We start from the raw sequence: 19,910 nt of genomic DNA, 5'->3' as shown, positions 1-19,910 counted from the left end.
GGAAAAAAATATTTTTTGAAAATTTCAGGCATGCCTTAACCTCTAGAAACTATGTTTATTCTCAAGTTTGAAAATGAAACCGCTAGGTGGCGCTAGTAACCTAATTTGTACAGATTTTACAATTTGTGGAATATATTATAGATATTATAGATATATTCTTTTGGAAGCACTTTAAACAAGTAATCCAAAACAAATCATCCTGATAAATTCAACTCTTGTTTGTTCACTATTGTACCCTAATTTACTGTAGAGGTTTACCTTATCTTTTCCTAATTAATCGCTTTGTTCTATAGTATTACACATAAAATTTATATATTTAATGGATCGAATCAGAGTGTTGAAAGAAGTAATATTACTGATATTTCTCAGAATATAACATGTAATAATAAAGATGAAATATCGTGGTAGTTCTCAGAATCTTTTCTATAGACATCAAGGAGAAGTAAGGAGGAGCTAAGTTTGGGTATCACCGAACATTTTATACTCTCGCAATTTATTTATTTAAATTTATTAATATAACAAACAATTTGACCCACATATTCGTATATATATGGTATATAGTATATATTGAAAGTTGGAAACCCTAATATTAGGAGAAGTTATGACTCGATTTCACAAATTTTTAGTGCGGAGAAATATTATTAGAAGAAAAATATTCCCTCTGAATTTCTTCAAAATATCTGAGAGATTTACCTTTATTTTCGGTAAAAAAAAATTAGTTGAAGCTCTGAGGTACTCATATAAAAGGGCGATACCACAGTAAAAATGCAGTATTTGCGCAAAGTTCTATCCCGATATCTTCACTGGTGCTTAATTTAATTTTATATATGGTAAAGTAAACGATTCAGATCGACTTCAAAGTTCTGGTATAAGGGAAGTAGGCGTAGTTGTGAACCGATTTGAACTATATTCACAACATATCATTGTGAAGCCAGGAATATATTATAAACCGAATTTCAATGAATTTGGTCGAGTAGTTTTTTAGATATGGTGTTGACCCATAAGTGTGCGGAGCTACACCCATTTAAAATTTTGTATACCATTTTGAGTGCTGCTCTTCTGTACCATCTTTATAATGAAATTAAAGGTTTCTGGTGGTTTTCCTTATTATGAATTAAAGCATTTTTAGTAATTTTGAACATAATTGTAAGGGAGGTGGGCGTGGTTATAATCCGATTTTCTCCATTTTTTGGACTGTATAAAGAAGTGCCTGAAGAAAACGGCAGCTGAGATTTTCGTTGATATAGCTTTAGTATTATAGTTTATGAGATATATACAAAAAACTTAGTATTTCAACTCTACTCGTCGCCTTGATCAATTTTGTATATAACACTATATCTGACTCTTTTAGTTTTAGGGCTTACAACCAACCGTTTTGTGAACCAAACTAGTATACTCTCTTAGCAACTTTTGTTGCGAGAGTATAGAAATCTGATGCAGTGGGTGCTCTTAAAGAGGTTATAGTTCAGTACAATCGACTTAGATGAGTATTTTTGTAAAGAGAATTGATAATAAATTATTACGCCAAACGCGAAGTCATTGGTTAGGTGTTTTACCGAACTTTAGACCCAATTTTTTGGTGTTCCTCTTGTTGTTTTCCAACAAATTGGAAAATTTATGTTAGAAATAAAGTAAAACCTTTGTGTTTGGCTTTCTAGGTGCTGATACCATACTACTAACGCAGTGAGCACTGTTCTAAGAATGATTATTACAAGTTAGTTTCACATTGGATGTAATCAATTTTTTATATTTTTAATTAAGCAAAGGTATAAAAAATTTTTTATGCAATTCAGAACACTGTGCATTTTTCCTGAATAAAGCACTAACCCAAATAATCACACACAGCGGCAGACAACAGGTACCCGCATAGATTTGTGCAGACATTAGCTTTCAGCTGATACTCTGCATCTATTTTTTACCGCCACAGCGCGCCCACACACCGCTCTATTTGTATACTCATATGTATAGAGATGTATGAATATGTATACAATTCTAAGCAGCTCCCCGCCAACAATTTTTTTTTTTTGCCGAACCGCCGCAAATACAATTTTCGCTGATAACACGAAATAAAATCAATAGCGCGGCAAGCGAGCAAAAGTGCAGCACAAACAGGAAAAGCAAAGAATAATGCGAGCACAAACGAATACAACAAAAAATACAAGCAAGAAAATTAAATTGCTTGAAAAAGACTGCTTCGCATGCGGGCCGCCAAACGAAACGAGCGCCAAAGATTGATAACGCCAGCAAAAGTTTGAAACGAACAAAAAAAAAAAACAAATTACAAATAAAAAATTGAACTGAGAAGCGTGTTTGTTTGCGCGCTATATGCTATTTGTTTACATTAATATATAAGTACGTATAAGTATAAGTGTGTTTGTATGTATGCTACAACTTCTTCCTCACTTCCCGTGTGTTCTACTTGCATACATACATATATACACACATAGGCAAGTATATCGCTTAGATACTCACGCTGTCGGGCGTGATAAGACGCTACACCAGCACCGTCTCACGTTCTTTTTATTGTTGGCTTCTTATACAGCTCACATTGAATTTCTGCTGAGTACGCGCCTCGAGGTAGAAACAAGGTGCGGAGGATATTTAATGTGAAGTTGATAACCGATAATAAAAGAAAATACGCAAGAACGCCAAGAGTGAGCCAAGAATGAACCAACAAATGAGCAAATCGTGATGGCAAAACGGTCTCTAGCTGTCATGCCATGCCGTGCCGTGTCGTTACTCAAGTAGAAGTTAAATAAAAAGTGAATGTGCGAGCAAATATTAAATTATTATATGCGCATACACCTGCAACATTGTTGTTGCTTACTTAGTTAGGATTGCACGCCTTACCTTGTCAGTTAACTGCGCGCCGTAATGGCTTTGGAAATCATAAAGTACGTGAAAAGGAAATATTTCCAAATAGGAGTAACTTCGATTGGAGTTTGTTTTATTGAGAATTTTATTGCTCGATTGCAATATACACATTTGTATTTGTTGAATTTTATGAAGATATCTTGCATGTTTATTTAGCAATCATATTTCATAAGCGCATATACATATACACTCACACAAAGCAATTTATTGACATAAATCATAATAATTTTCTTTATTAAAGCAACACCTTAGATTACAGCGGCAATTACCAATATTTATAACATTAAGATGGTTAGAAATTGAAAATTTATTAATTCTGCAAAAATTTGGGAACTGGTATAAACTGGTATAAATTATAAAAAACTGGTATAAACACTTAAAAACGTTAATCAGTGGGTTAAATGTACAAATCTTTGAAGCGGGACGAAAAGTACGAAATCTGGTATAAATAAGGTAAACTGGTATAATTAAATAGAGAAAGAAAAATAATAAATACAAAAAGAAAACAACAAATTATATCAATTTAATTATTTTCCAACAAACATTGTTGCAATGAAGTCCAATGCACAGCTTTGTTGTTGCTTTCAAATGAAAAGTTTTTGCCAAAAATCGCTATATTGGAAATAAGCTAAAAGTAGTGATTTAAAAAATGGTTCACCCTAATAAACGCATGCTTATAAGAATTTAACATTAAAATATCGCTCAAGGCTGCAAGCGATTAATTTACCATTTTAATAGCAAGAGTTACTCCTCCTTCCAGGTATAGTATTAAGCAGATAAGCTCAGAAATGTACAGATGTCTGTATGTATATATATAGTACTTACATAAGTATGTATGTATCTACACAATTAATCACAAAAGCTTTTTTCTAAAGAATTGTATGCATTTCCACATTTTATGAGCACTGTATCAATACACCTACAGGAAACGCCGTGGGGACACATTATTTATTACAAGAGCACTGCACTTTATTTTATATATTTTATATCTTTTTTTATATATTACACCTCATAGATAATCACCCTTTCTCATTTGCTGTGTCAATAACAAATATTTAACATTTGCAGTGATAAACTCATGTTAAGTAAATATTAATGGCCGTTGGACGGATGTGAAATGTGATTTTTGTTGATAGTAGTTATCGATTGATTGAACTGGATATATGAAAAAGCTTCCATTTTTTTCCACAAATGCTAAAATGCACTGCGTGGTTTTGACATTACTTGTCAGCAGTGTCTATATTTTTTTAGTGAAAAGTAAAAATGTCATATTTTCAATCATTTTGAAGCTTCATATCTAACTTAAATAGAAAAACGCTATAAATTTGTTATGAAGTGCGATATAAATCTGTCAATATTGTATTTATCAGTTCAATGTACTTGGTGATATGTGATATGAAAAAATAGCTACACACATACAAGTACAGATAAATTTCTACATGTTTGCGTGTGTTGATTTGAGAGTAGTTACGAAAATAGTTCACTTCTGGTTCTCCATGGATGGCTGAGATGTTTAGACAGAGTTGTTATCTATGACTCTGCTTTCTACTTAAGAAAATGTAATACTTTGTTATACTAATTCTAGTGTCAAGTTTTACTATGAGGAGAATTTTTACACTTATAGGGTGTTCAATTTTTTATAGCGTTATGAAGAACTTGCCACTTTAAATTCATTTCACCGACTGAGTTCGTTAGACCTGTTTTAGAAACCTCAATTCAGAATAATTGTAACCACGAAACCCATCACAGCATATCAATTAAAGATACATATATTAAACTTCATTGAATATCCAAAAGATACTGTTTCTAGGGTTGCTTGGGTCAAAACCACTTTTGGACTAAATTATTCCGAATGAAATGAAGAAGTCGATGAAAATCGGAATCAATGAATGTTGGTTCATTATGGTTGAGCTCAATTGTTTGAAAAGGTCTTAGCGGACACGGGCTCCAACAAGATGACTAGTCAAACCATCCCTGAGAGCACGAACTACTTCTGTATTCTAATACTAGTCTGCATATAAAATGTTTACTTTCCTTTAACCACTTTATTTCGCAAAGTTTTACAAATTGCTTTTACCAAAAGACCGTGTTTTTAGGAATACCTCGAGATATTGGACAACGACGGCTTTGGGTAAAACAATTGGTATTTGTTGTGAGGCTCTCATTTGTTGTTATAAACATATTGGAGGGCTAGTTGGAATCGTTCTGAGTTAAGTAGATACAAATTCAGGTTCGTTGCGATGACGTAGACCCGATAGTCCTGGGAACAATCTTATTCAAAATCTTACGATATGTAAAGGGTGATTTTTTAAGAGCTTGATAACTTTTTAAAAAAAAAAAACGCATAAAATTTGCAAAATCTCATCGGTTCTTTATTTGAAACGTTAGATTGGTTCATGACATTTACTTTTTGAAGATAATTTCATTTAAATGTTGACCGCGGCTGCGTCTTAGGTGGTCCATTCGGAAAGTCCAATTTTGGGCAACTTTTTCGAGCATTTCGGCCGGAATAGCCCGAATTTCTTCGGAAATGTTGTCTTCCAAAGCTGGAATAGTTGCTGGCTTATTTCTGTAGACTTTAGACTTGACGTAGCCCCACAAAAAATAGTCTAAAGGCGTTAAATCGCATGATCTTGGTGGCCAACTTACGGGTCCATTTCTTGAGATGAATTGTTCTCCGAAGTTTTCCCTCAAAATGGCCATAGAATCGCGAGCTGTGCGGCATGTAGCGCCATCTTGTTGAAACCACATGTCAACCAAGTTCAGTTCTTCCATTTTTGGCAACAAAAAGTTTGTTAGCATCGAACGATAGCGATCGCCATTCACCGTAACGTTGCGTCCAACAGCATCTTTGAAAAAATACGGTGCAATGATTCCACCAGCGTACAAACCACACCAAACAGTGCATTTTTCGGGATGCATGGGCAGTTCTTGAACGGCTTCTGGTTGCTCTTCACCCCAAATGCGGCAATTTTGCTTATTTACGTAGCCATTCAACCAGAAATGAGCCTCATCGCTGAACAAAATTTGTCGATAAAAAAGCGGATTTTCTGCCAACTTTTCTAGGGCCCATTCACTGAAAATTCGACGTTGTGGCAGATCGTTCGGCTTCAGTTCTTGCACGAGCTGTATTTTATACGGTTTTACACCAAGATCTTTGCGTAAAATCTTCCATGTGGTCGAATAACACAAACCCAATTGCTGCGAACGGCGACGAATCGACATTTCACGGTCTTCAGCCACACTCTCAGAAACAGACGCAATATTCTCTTCTGTACGCACTGTACGCATTCGTGTGGTTGGTTTAATGTCCAATAAAGTAAACTGAGTGCGAAACTTGGTCACAATCGCATTAATTGTTTGCTCACTTGGTCGATTATGTAGACCATAAATCGGACGTAAAGCGCGAAACACATTTCGAACCGAACACTGATTTTGGTAATAAAATTCAATGATTTGCAAGCGTTGCTCGTTAGTAAGTCTATTCATGATGAAATGTCAAAGCATACTGAGCATCTTTCTCTTTGACACCATGTCTGAAATCCCACGTGATCTGTCAAATACTAATGCATGAAAATCCTAACCTCAAAAAAATCACCCGTTACTTTATAGTATTGTGGATACAAGGCGACATTTTTAGAGATGAGAAACATGTTCTGAAATTTTGCACATTACAAATTATTTGGCTATAGCTTCTAAAGGAGTGATCTTCAACTTGAGAATCAGCCTGAACACTGAAACTATTGGAAACTAGTTGAATTCCCGTTATATTGAATTGAACATCGGAATTTGTAACGGTATTAGGTGAGTAGTTCGGTTTTGAATGGTACATTTACTCACACTAGAATTTGAAAATGGATTTAAATTTTAGGCGAATAGTATTTTTGATAAATATAGGAATTAAATGTTGTCATCAGAATTTTTTTGGATATTTTTTATATGTATAAAATAAGTATTTTGTTAAAAAAAAAGTATTTATGTATATTGGATAGATTGATGAAAAATTAATAGTTATTATAGAACGAGTCTTAATTTTTTTTTAAATAAATAATAATAAATTCTTACTCACCACAAGCCAAATAACCTGTTGTATCACTCTGCATACATATGCACGTATGTCTCTACGTATGACTGTATAGCGAATTAGCGAATTTATTTTTCAACGAATTTAAATCCACAAAAATGCAATCAATCGCAAGTAACCGTTGTTTTAACCTTAAGCACCGAGACACAGTATACACAATGTATTTATGTATTCAGATAATCATGCAGCTTAAATAACACGTTTCTTCGAGCACTTTACGTAGAATTTGTCTCAGCAAGACAACTGGAGAACTTTCGCAATAAAAGCGTTGAGAATTGCTGGAATAAAGGTGAGAAAAGAGAAAAAATATTTATTTTAATTAACACCTTTTGGAATTGAAGTGATTTTTCTTTTAATTTTATTTATTGCTAGAGGTTATATGTATTAAGCTATTTACTTAAGTTTGTATAGAGATTAAGAGAGCAAGCAAGTTGCCTACACAAAGCGTGAGAGCAAGAAAATTAATTGCTCCAAAAAAAAAAATATTTAAAAGAACAACACCAAAAAGGAGAACTGCATTTAACGGCCAATTCAGCGACTGCAGCAGCAGCAAAAGATTTCGAAAGCAAGACAAATTTGGTCATACAATTCTTCAGTAAAGCAGCACCAACACAAGCCACCATGGATTGGAGTGATTGACCAGCCGAAAAAGGAGCGGACGAAGAATGCACAGAGAAGAAGCGAGACAAAACAGAAACACAGATAGACCAACCAAGAACTGTAGATACTTTTGTTTCACTGTATGTGCGTGTGTGTGTCTAAAGACAGTCTAACTGGATGGCGGTAAACAATCTCGAGATTGCAGGAGTACCTACGCTGGTTGAAGAAGAGGCAAGTAGAAATACAAGTGGCAAAAAAGACGTAAAGAAGCTGCAGCAACATTATGGGTACAGCAACCACCAAAGAATCTTCAAGAGAAGCAACAACAACAACAAATAACATTGAAACAGCAGTTGAAGAAAGAAGCAGCAGGAGTTTATGGACACAAAGGCACAAGACACAAGAAGCAGAAGAAGACGCCGATGCAATCAAGTGGTGGTGCTTAAGTGTGTGTGTGTGTGTGACCGAAAGTAGTTGAACCAGCAGCGCAGTGGTTGAAATAAAACGTTCAAAGAACAACAAAAACACGCACTAAGAACAATTTATAAAAAACAGACAAAAAAAGTAGTAAGAAGAAAGAAGCAAAGAGAATGCTAAAAAGGTGAACGATAAAAAATAAACAACAACAACAATAAAGCACTAAGTTAGGGTGAAAAACGCGCGGGTGCAGGCAACTGCCAGCGCATAAATAATGACAGCAGATGAGTGTGGCTTTTTGTTGATATTATTATTGTAATTGTTGTTGTACTTTTTCTTGTGTTGTTGTTGTGCCTGTTTTTTTGTTGTTCATAATGCAGCCTGGTAATGCATATGTAGGTAGTCCAGCGGACACAGCGCGTGCACCGACTGCCATCAGCGTACCACAAAGTCATGAAGAAGAACAACAACAACAATAATAAGAACAACCACAAATCATCAAAGCCAAACAGGCAAGCAGACCAACTACTCACATTAAATGACGACAACAACACTTGAAGCGGCTACATATGGATGAAGAACGAGCAGCAGCAGCAATGACAGCCGAGCCAAGACAAGAAAAGGAGCAGGAAGAAGAAGCAGAAGAGCAGCAACAACAACAACATTACAGAAGCGGCGCGAAGGTAGTTCAAAGCAGAGACAAGTAAGAAAGCCTTTGAGTAAAGTGAAGTTGTTGTGTTGCTACTACTTTTTAGAATAATAATAAATAAAGAAGGAGGAAAAAAAATAAAAAAGAATATTAAAATAAATACAAAAAAATTAAAAAAAAAAAATTACAATAAAAAATAGCAAAAAAATAATAAAAATAAAAATAATAATAAAAACAAAATAATAATAAAAGTATAATTTTTTAAAGTAAAGTAAAGGAGAATAAGCATAAAAGCCGTAAAAGGAACGCAAATGCAGTGGAAGAAGAAATATATAATAAATCAACAAAGCGTGTTTGAGAATAACGTAATAAATAGCACAGAAAAATCACTGACAACAACAACAACAACAAAACAATAAAAGTACAGACGAAAACCAGCGCATGGAGGAGCCATAAAAACAAATAAAAACGGCGACAACAACAACAACAGTAGCAAAATCACATTAAGCACCAAAGTAGCGTCCGTGCTTCTTCATATACCACACATACAGACATACAAATGTTATGTACATACGTATGTGGTTTTTGTGTATTTTCAAAAACAAGTTTTGGCGGCGTCGCTTTTTCTTTTAATTTTATAGATATTTTAACTCATTGCTTGCGTTTTTATTGCAGTGTCTCATCTTGTTTAGTTAGCGCCAAAGTTTTTCGGCAGCATTTTTGGCGTTATTATTGTTGTTTTTGTACTTGTTTGCAAGCTGGACAGTTGCTGGGATTTTACAAAGACGCCTGTTTGAGATTTCGTTGATTTTTCAAGTTTTTTGTATTTTCTTTTTTTTTGTTTATTGTTTTTTTATTATTTTCTTTTTGTTTTGTTTTGGTTGCCCCAATCAGGCTTCCGTCGCTTAAATCTTTTGCGAATTGTGTGAGCTGGCTGCTGATGACGCTTAAAAACTGGTTTGCGCGTGTTTGCCAATAACTCACCTCGCATACAGCAGGAGGACGGACGGACGGATAGCAGGCGCTGGGAATAAGACAGTAACGGATAAGCAGTGGAGCACTGTGCGGTAGGGAACACAGGTAAGCGCGTGGGCTGGTATTCATTTACATATATTTTACTTGCTTTTCGTCTCTCGCTGGATGTGTGTGTCTTACTTTTTAAATGTTGGGGTAATATTTCATATTTTTTCATTATTTACAACGGTTTTTTACGTTCTTCGAGCTAATTTTTGTAGTGGTTTCGTCAGTAGCTTTGTCGTTATGATTCATGGTTTCAATAATTAGAGCTCTGATTCTAGAATTCTGAACATATTTACATAGTATATAAATATTTCATTTGCATTTATTAAATTTTTAATTTCAATACATATACTCGATTTATAAAAAAATTATAATATTTTTTAGGTTATTTGAATACATTTCATATTTGTTTCTGCTGATATTTTGGTATTTATTGATGCCATATTCATTTTGAACACATTTTATTTTCTAAATTAATTTTCCTTTTTTTTTGTATATTTTTTATTATAAATACAGTTGAACTTCTCTAACTCGAATCACCATAAACCACAAAAAAACTTCGAGTTAGTTATAGAAATTTTCATTAAAACATAGATTTTAAAAGATATTATATTTTTTGTTTGCCTACGTACAATATAGAGGGACTCTTTTAAAATTCTGTCTCGATAGTAAAATTTTAAATTTTGTATTATGTCCTGACCAAGAAGTTCGATTTATGGAAGAAAATTTGTATGAAAGTTGCACTCTATTGCCTCTTCAAGAGTTCGTGTTATGGAGAACTTCGAGTTATATAAGTTCCACTTTAATTTTTTATATTATTTATATGTTTCTTTGTTTTATATGGATTAATTTAATATTATTTATATTATTGTTTAGGTTATATGAATATATTTTATAATTTCATCTATTCATATTTTGGTATTTATTACTGTTTTATTGATTTTGGATTAGTTTCATTTAGAGTTCATATACTTTTTTTTTAATTCTCTTCGATTGTTTTTATTTCTTGTTTATCATAAATTGAATAATTTGTTTAAAATTGTCAAATATGTATATTTATCCAATTAATTTGTTTATCTTATTTTTTTTGTTTATCATTTTTTTTTTTAAATATCAAATTATTATCGAAAAAAAATTATTAATGTTTGTGTTTTTTGTATTTTTTAAATTTTATTTATTTATTTGTTTTAAGTATTAATATTTTCATATTTTCACATGTATTTCTTATTTTTATTGTATAATTCCAATTTATTTAATTTTTAATAAATCTAATTTTTTGTATATCACATAATTATATTGTTTCCTATTTTTTTTTATTAAATTTAATTTTTCCTAATATTAAGTAAATTAAAAAAACGTATGTTTTTGGTTAAATTTTTTTGTTTTTTTTTTTTATATTAGGTACCTTTGTTTAAATCTATTTTATAATATATATACAAATATTTTTATATAAATAATCTATTTTATTTTATTATTTTCCAATAATTTTTCAATTTCAATTTTGTATTAACGTTAATTTAATTCAAATTTGAAGTTTAAAGTTAATTTTAAGTATATTTTAACAGGTTAATTTGTAAATACAGTTCGAGTTTCCGTAACTCGAACGTCTATAACTCGAAGTTCTCCATAACTTGAACGCTTGAATTGGTAATAGAATAGTGGATTATGGTGATTCGAGTTAGCGAAGTTCAATTGAATATCTATCGTTAAACATTAATTATTTTTTATTTTATACTACTAAATATTTGTTTATATTTTATTTATATTTATTAAATTTTTTTATAAAATTTTTTTTATCATATTTTTTATGCTTTTTCGCAGATAATTTCATTTTAAAAATTTAAACTTGTTAATTTATTAATTATCAAATAATTTTGATTCTGTTGTTGTTGATAGAAAACAATTTTTTAAGTTATAATTAAGTTTGCTTATAAATAACGGTAAATATAACATATTCTGTAATAATTAATTTAAATATTTTTTCATACCAACTCTTTCTAGGTATTCAAATATTTTCTTTACTACGCCTAAATCAAGCGAATAATTTTGCCACTCTACAGTATATTAATAATAGCAAATAACAACAAAAAACATGTGGTATAAATAGAAACACAAGTAATTACTGCTGCTGTTGTTGTGTGTGCTGTCTACCAACAAGGCATAACGGAGTGGGCAAACAAAAACTGGAATAATGCAATAATAAATTAAAATAAATAAATAAATAAATACTCGAAGTAGTGCACTCGACTAAAGCAGTTGAGAAAACAGCACGGGCGAGCGAACGCTCGTACATGAAGTCAACAAGTGGGATGGGGCAAAGGGGCAGTGCAAATATTTCAGATTAAGTGAACGTTGGAAATTATTATTGCGACTGGAGGCGCTGCTGCTGGTCACCACAGCAGCTAGCAAAGTATATTAGAAAAAAATTGTATACGTAATGGAAAACAAAATAGAAAGAGAATATAATTGGCATTTAGCAATGACGTAAATGTACGAGTACACACACTTATAAATATAGATACAAAATACATATGTATTTTTTCAACTGGAGTATATTGAAAAAATCCAAGCACGCTTGCGCTCCAGCATTTACGACTTCGCTACAAAGCTACAACAACAACAGCAAAGTACTTGCAACTTGCCCCAAATGAAGCTGCAGCTTGCTGTTGCATACGCTGTTGTTAGCGTGTCTTTTGCTGGTTATTACTTTGGTTTTCTGGCTGACTAACTGACATTTGACTGGTTGGTTGACTGCATGTGCCGCTGACTGGTTGTGGTCACATACAATTCAATATTTGTACACACACACGCACATACACAGGCAATCAGTGGTGCATAGATTTGTGTGTGTGTGTGTTTTTGTTGTAAACCGGTTGATCCAGTCGGTTCAACGGTGGTCACGACACAAATGTGGTGGCTTATGGGGATGCGGCGGTGCTGGGGATACCGCAGCGTACGAGTTTGCCATGCCGCTTTAGTCACTGCATCCATATGCACTTAAAAGGCAATCGTTTCAGACAATTCTATTTTAATTATTATTTAAATTGTACACCATAAACGTTTAGCTCAACTATTAAAATATTCATTTATTTTAATATCTAGATGCTGCATGCATGTGAGAATTGTTCGAATGGTTTTTATTTTATTTGCTTTTGTAGAAGGTTAAGATGCGCTGAAGTGCGCATATAGAAATTCATATGTACAAAGACGGATGAATTTCTATACAAAATATTTTGGTTGATTTATTCAAGCACTAAAATGTTAAAAACGTTTTTTGTTTGAGGTCTGGGTCATTATTGCGCTTTGAAAGCTATAACAATTGTGGCAGTTATACCGTTATTCAAATTTCTTTATATCGTTTTGTTTTTGTTGTTTGTAAAAACTAAAATTATTAATTTAAATACTCATTAAAGATGAAGAAAAGAAATAAAATTATGATTTAGAAATTGCTCTCTAAGCCGTTTGGTGAACTAGTATCCACCTAAGACTGTGTAAATTAAAAATTCCAATCGATTTATACAAATTATTAAGCAGATAAACTCAGTAGCATAGCCAAGTCGAACTTGTTTCATACTCAATATACCCAAAGTAACTCAAATATTCCCCCAAATTTTTTCTATACCAGTTCTATTCGAAAAATATCATATTCAAGTGAAGTTTACATCGAAATATTTTTTTTTTTTCGAATAACTTGCCTGCCCAATGAATTCATAAGTGAGTCAGCTGAGCTATTGACTTTTGGTGAAGGTGAAGGTGTTTAGACTTGTTGCTTTCAAAGATAATTTGAAGAATTCAACTATAAAGCAACAGTTCATTAACTACAGTACTAAATATAATATTTTAAAATGAGTGTCAGAGCAATAGTTTTGACAGAAATATAACAAGATATGTCAAGTGGTACTCAAGAAAATCTGATCCATCTGAAGAAGTGCTATTTTGGGAGCTCATAGTAAAGGCACTGTTTATCAGTTAAGCGAAATTCTTTCAAAATTAGTTGAACAATCGCAAGAGCTGATATATACAACAACAACAAAAGAAATGTAGAAGTATTTTATCATTTAATAAAATCTGCGATTGTTTTCTCAAGTTCCTTGTCAACTTCTTTTTTCATGTCTTTCTAATCAAATATTTTCAATAAGAAGAAATATTATTTTGTTTTGATATTCTTTTTATTTTTATTTATTCCAATTTCTTTGTTATTTGAATTTAGTCAATATTTTTATTTATTTTTTTTTAGTCATGCTTTATTTTTTTATGGTATTATTTCTACATTTCATTTTTCAATTTTTAATTAAATTAATATTTCTTATTTAATATTTTTAGATAATTCATATTAATAATTAAAGATAATTATTTTAATTTACTTGTTGCAGTTGAACTTCCATAACTCGCAGCCTTGAATTGGCAATAGAAGTCAAACTTCATACAAATTATCTTCCGTAACTCGAAGTTTTTTGTGGATTATGGTGATTCGGGTTTGGGAAGTTCAACTGTAATTTTTTATATTTTTATTATTTTTAATAGATTCCATTTTATAATTTTTTTTTGTTATTTTTTATTATTTTATATGTATATTTATTATTTCCTTTTTTATTAAAATTATTTATTTTTGAAAATCACTTTCATTGTTTATAATTTTGATAATTTTCTATTTTCATATTTAAGGCAAATTTTTTCAATTAAAAAACACCTTTTCAATAGACATTTATGTATATATTTCAGCCGTATGTATGTAGGCAACATAACAAAACCTCTCAAATGGGAATTCACATCTTTCTGATTACTAATTAAAAATTAAATTAAAAATTTTAAAATTATTGACTTTTCAGTTGACGTACCTTATTTATATTGACTTAAATAATCATAAATATTTTTTGTTATTATTAAACAATCGTCCCTTCAATGTCAGATCTACACACAATGCCTGACTTTTTAACTAAAACGTTCTATACACCGTTGTAGTTAGTATTATATGTATATATATTTATGTCTATATATTCATCCAATTAAAATTATTTACCTTTTTTATATTTGAATATTAATTAGCACGTTTCAGCATTAGCACTAACACAAGTTTGTTGGCTGCCAGTTGTGCCTGCAGTATTCCATTTAATTTCAGTTGTTTACAATAATAATAACTTTTTTCAATTATTTTATTTTAATTTCTCACTTTGTTTCAATTACACTTTCCGCTCACATCAATTTCACTTGATTTATTTCATTTTTTTTCAATGTATACTTGCACATACACTTCGAATTCGTTTAGGTTATGCTTTTGTTGTTTTGTTATTTTCAATATAGGTATATTTCTTTTGTATTTGTATTTCACTTCATTTGTTGAGTACTCCAATTAAATTAATTTGTAACAATTTCAAAGCGCAACACTGTACTCATTACATATTTATTTATTTCTGTATGTATGTATGTATGTCGTGTATGTATTTACTCCAATTGCATTTGCACTTCTCTGCTACACACTTACAGACTTTTCGACATTTGCTTTGCTTTGCTTGCCTCCGCGCTGCTTCTTCCACACTTTAGCCACTAGTTTCGTGTTACTTTCTTTCACTTCACTTCAATTACTAGCTTTGCCTTGCTCATATTCTTTTTCTTCTGCAACGCCACTTTAATTTTCGTCGCTAAATAGGTTGTGTGTACTTCACTTCAAATTTCGTTGTTTGTTGCTTTGCATTAACTTCGTATTCGATTTAATATAATTCACCTTTCACAGTGGATAATTATTATTTTTTTGGAGGAGGCTCCACAAGAATGTAAACAATTGTAAATATTTTGCGCTTTTATTGTTTAATTCAGCATTCGCTTTAGATTAAGCGCCTATACTTTTTTCATTTCAATTCTTCACGCGCACGGGATAAATTCACTTTTATTATATTTCGAACTCTCTTTTTAATAACTTCGTAAATCGACAAACAAATTCGTATGCATCGCACTTTGATAATGCGTGTTGTTGTTGCTGTTATTGTTGGTAGCGAGCACCAATAAATAGAAATTCTCACATCGATCGCGCACTAACCGACTCCGTACAACAGCTTCGACCGGCTTTTAAGAAACAACTGAAGTGTCAGGCAGCTGGCACGGCAGCAGCAGCAGCAGCGTCAACAGAAACAACGCAAGCACAGAAGAGCCGAATGCGACGTCACACGAATGACGAAGGTAGCAGCAGTCGGCGTCGCCGTTGCAGCAGCACCAGTAGAGTTTTCAGCCAGCTGCTAGAGCACATGTTGAGTAGTTGTTGTTGCTTCTGTTACTTTAATTTAGTAGTGCGCTAGTAAGTCAGCGAATCGAAGGCAGCAGAGTTATTCACAGCTGGCAATGCCGCTCAGTGCATTTAGCAGTGAGCAGGCAAGTGCGCTCTCTTTCTGCTGCAATTCAGCTGTGTGCTTGCACTGTGTGGCTCTCTTTTGTGTGTCTTGTTACAGCAGCGAAGTTGGTGTGCGCGGCGAAGAGTGGCAGAAATGTTGTGCGTGAACAGCTGTTTTGTTGGCTCAGTGCGTGGGGGAGTTAGCCTAAAAGTATGCCACATTTTTGGGGCGAATTTAAAGTATGACTCGTGTGCTGCTTGGCGACGAGTGTTGTTTACGCTAGCAAAGGGGAAATCTTTTGTTGGATGGCTAATGCCAATTTTGTGAGGTGTGTGTTAATTTTATAAGGTTTTTAAGGCATTTGAGTTTAAATTAGTATTTTTTTTATTTAAGCAAAAATCAAGAAATCAAGAAGGAATGAAAATCAAGAAGTATTTCAAACAATCTTTTCTCTTGTATATGTTTTCATCTCATATTTTATATTTTAATTGCCAATAGTTAGTCTAAGATAGATCTCTTGGGTCACTTCCGAACCATAGTGCCACCTTTTGTGAGTGAGCTTGACTGAACTCATTTTTGAGATTGAGTCCAAGTTTTTTAAGTACCGGTCTTTAAATCAAGACAATCTCGAGCAGACTTTATGGCGTCTGCTTCGACAAATTTCCGACAAGTGAGATTTTTTATTAAGATTTATGTGAATGTATTCATAGCTATACAAAGTGTGGTCCATATAGTGACATAATATTTTTTTAGAGTGGAGAGTTCAATGCACTGTCCTAAACATTTCCATTACTAGTTAATATTTTTCAGATGACGCAGCATCTGGATCAGAGCATTCCTAGACAGTGATATTAGTTATAAGATACATTTTGAAAGACTTCGTTAATAAAGTAAAGGTTGCGATGTCTTGGTATGACGATGATGATTTATGGGATTCAAAATAAAGAGTTGATCCATGTATGCGGGGTTCATCGATATGCCTTAGTCGATGTCTTTATAGTTTATTTATGCGACAAATTCAGAAAGTCCACTGACGTTAGAATTGGACTTATTGAACGATAATTCATAATTAATAAATTATTATTTCAGTTAAAGCGAATATATGTACAGTGGTACCTCGACATACGAGTGCTCCAACATACGAGTTTTTCGAGATACGAGCCGACGAGCAAGTGATTTTTTGTTTTTAGTTACGAGCGAAATTCGAGATACGAGTTCGGTTTGGTCAGAGTCAGAGGAAGAGGTTATTTCTACAAGTGAGATAAAAGAGATCTTAGGAATGTGGGAGAGAGTTTCACAGTTCGTGGAAAAAAACACCCTGAAAAAGTTGCAACAGGTCGTGCATCTGACCTTTTTAATGACAGTTGCCTAACTCATATCCAGAACATTCTGAGAGGGAGGAAGAAACAAACCTCCTTGGACATGTTTTTTTCTAAACGGCCTACAGGTGAAAGCGAGAAAAATGTAGCGAAAAAAGCAAAGACCAATGAGGATATCTAATTTATTTCTTTACATTCTCTTTTTTGTTTTTGTGTAATAAATATTTGATATTTATAAATACGTTTTTATTATTCAAAACCACATAACAAAAATAACTGGCGTGACATTTTGGAGGTTGGAACGGATTAATGGTAGTTCAATTATTTTGTATGGGGAAAATACGAGTAATTCAAGATACGAGCAAGGTTGCGGAACGAATTAAACTCGGATGTCGAGGTACCACTGTATAGTAATTCCCTATAGACTCTGGAAAATGAGGGTGTATTTCTGAAGAAGTGATATAAGGTTTTTCGATATGGAGAACAGAAGTGATAAGTTGATCATTTATGCCGATTTCTTTTAAAAAAATATGGTGTTAATAAAGGTAAGACAATAAAGTGAAAGTATTTGTGGAATGAGAAAAATGGTCCGAATGCCTGTGAAAAATCAAGATGAAAAATGAGGTTATGGATCATAAAGTCTGAATTTATCTCAATCGTTGGGATAAGAAAATAGTCTGGTCTGATTTCGCCTATAACATATTAATAGCATTAACTTGTAAATAGGTATGAAACGAACGAACCAGATCTATAAAAAACCTCACTTTCAGATTATTAAACCTTGAACCACTATGAACTGTATGGAGTCATACAAAATTTGTTTAATCATATCCAACAGCTTAATAAAATCTACAGATAAATCAATTTATTTAATTAATCATCAAAATTCCAATATTTGTTAGCAACACTGCGTCACACATACATATATACAAACAAAGCTCGAGCCCTTTCACACAACCAATAAGCGCCACTGAATGAATGCCTAGAATGAAAATTGTCTCTCAATTGTGAGCAATAAAATACTAACTGAGAATATCTTCATTGCTTTAGTGTCAATTAGATGCCAATAAGATTTGAAAAATGTGCAATGCCGCACTAATTAGTTTTCGAACAATAAAATACGCACGGAGAAAGGCGAAAGAATGGCGTGGCAGGGGCGTTATGGCAAGACGGATGGCAGGGCGGAGCGCTAAAGTGGAGTGGAGGGAAAAGGATCATTTACAATTTATTACAGCTCATTGATAGCACAGCGAGCGGGTATTTTGGGAGAGTACAAACAATATATACATATTTTCAATATATGTATATAAAGGGTGTTTCAAAAAAGTGATATCGGTAATAATTGAAAGGTTTTTATGGGAACCTGAACCGACAACCGGACAAGATAGCAGCCTTTGGCGGTCCCAGAAATCTCTATAAGAAAAGTTTTTTTCAGGGTCGGATGGTATAAAATTTGAAGACAACCGAAATCACAGACCTTTCAGTCTCCAATATGTGGCTTGTATTCCACATTGGATTTCTCAAAAGTTCCGAAGCTAAGTCAGAGAGCATTTGGACAAAAATTTTAAAGTTACCCGAAAAAACAAACTTAGCCTCCTTATTGAATTTCAAGTTATAATTTTATCTTAGGATCCTAATTATATCTACATAGAAGTCGTTATATGAGTAAACCTGATAGAGAAAGGTCTTAAAAAGTACTGACATTCAACTCTTTTCGATGCTTCTAGAATTCGACTCTAAATTCAGTCTCGAAGAGTGTTTTTTCGGTATTCTTTTGGACGAGTCCACGTTGGGAGTTTCTTGATGTATTTACTTGGTACTTTTTAATTAAAAGATCAGATTGGCTTTACTATGGTCCACATATATGTATGTTTGAACCGTTCCTTAGGGCTTTCGTCTGTATGATAAAGGTGGCCTAACTGAGCAAACCCTAGATTTTAAACCCTTATTTCCTTACCATTCATGATCTCGTAATTTTTCGACTTATTGGTGTTGATCTATTGTATCCCAATGAAAAGCCCTGTATGTACGACCCACAGTTTGGAGGATAAGATCCCTACTTGGACCTAATTGAGAGGATCTTAGGTAACCATTCATTATTATTCATGATCATTCATGATCGCGTGATTTTTATGCTTTCGGGTGCTGATCAAATACTTTGCTCCGGTAATGCCGATCGATCCCTATTAAAGACCCTGTATATTCATAAATAAATAAACGTATGCAATTGCTAGGGTAATTGCATACGGCGCTTGGTTGTAGCATTGATAATAATCAAACCAATATATTTTCAGCACCTACGACATGCACGCGACCACCATATAAAGTGGCACACACATACACGAACATGCAGATATGTGTGTGAATGCAGCAGTCAATATGGGGTTGCATTAGAGTTATGGCTTTGCCAAGCAGCGAACAGCGACATGTAAGCAACATTTGGCAATGCCCTAGCACACACACACAATCACACTCGCGAGGAAATTGTTTTTATTTTTATTAAATTTGTACGCTGGCCGCTTGCAACAAAAGGAAATTTGTATGCCACAGCGGAAACAAAAAAAGATAGCCGATGAGAAGTGGGGCGAAGAGCGTGGAAATAAGTGCAACACAGCTTCTTTGCG

At 33.1% G+C, this 19,910-nt stretch overlaps 1 protein-coding gene across 3 annotated transcripts in view; it reads right to left on the bottom strand.

The window, feature by feature from the left end:
• LOC105209073 (uncharacterized) overlaps positions 1 to 15,736 on the bottom strand; it is a 206,455-nt gene extending 190,719 nt beyond the window's left edge. Inside the window, exons 1-2 of one of the 3 annotated variants that reach the window (XM_054232332.1) lie at positions 14,665 to 15,736; positions 6,947 to 7,236 (exon numbers count right to left, since the gene is read on the bottom strand). The gene's annotated coding sequence lies outside the window, so the exon portion shown is untranslated. Of the gene's footprint in view, positions 1 to 6,943; positions 7,237 to 14,664 lie in introns of those variants that run through there. The other 2 variants (XM_054232331.1, XM_054232333.1) reach the window with 2 other exon arrangements.
• Positions 15,737 to 19,910: the final 4,174 nt, after the last annotated feature.

Source organism: Zeugodacus cucurbitae, chromosome 5 (assembly GCF_028554725.1).
Source record: "Zeugodacus cucurbitae isolate PBARC_wt_2022May chromosome 5, idZeuCucr1.2, whole genome shotgun sequence".
Lineage (NCBI taxonomy): Eukaryota > Metazoa > Arthropoda > Insecta > Diptera > Tephritidae > Zeugodacus > Zeugodacus cucurbitae.
The sequence above is the reverse complement of the archived record's forward strand: the minus strand, read 5'-3'. Positions and strand labels throughout refer to the sequence as shown.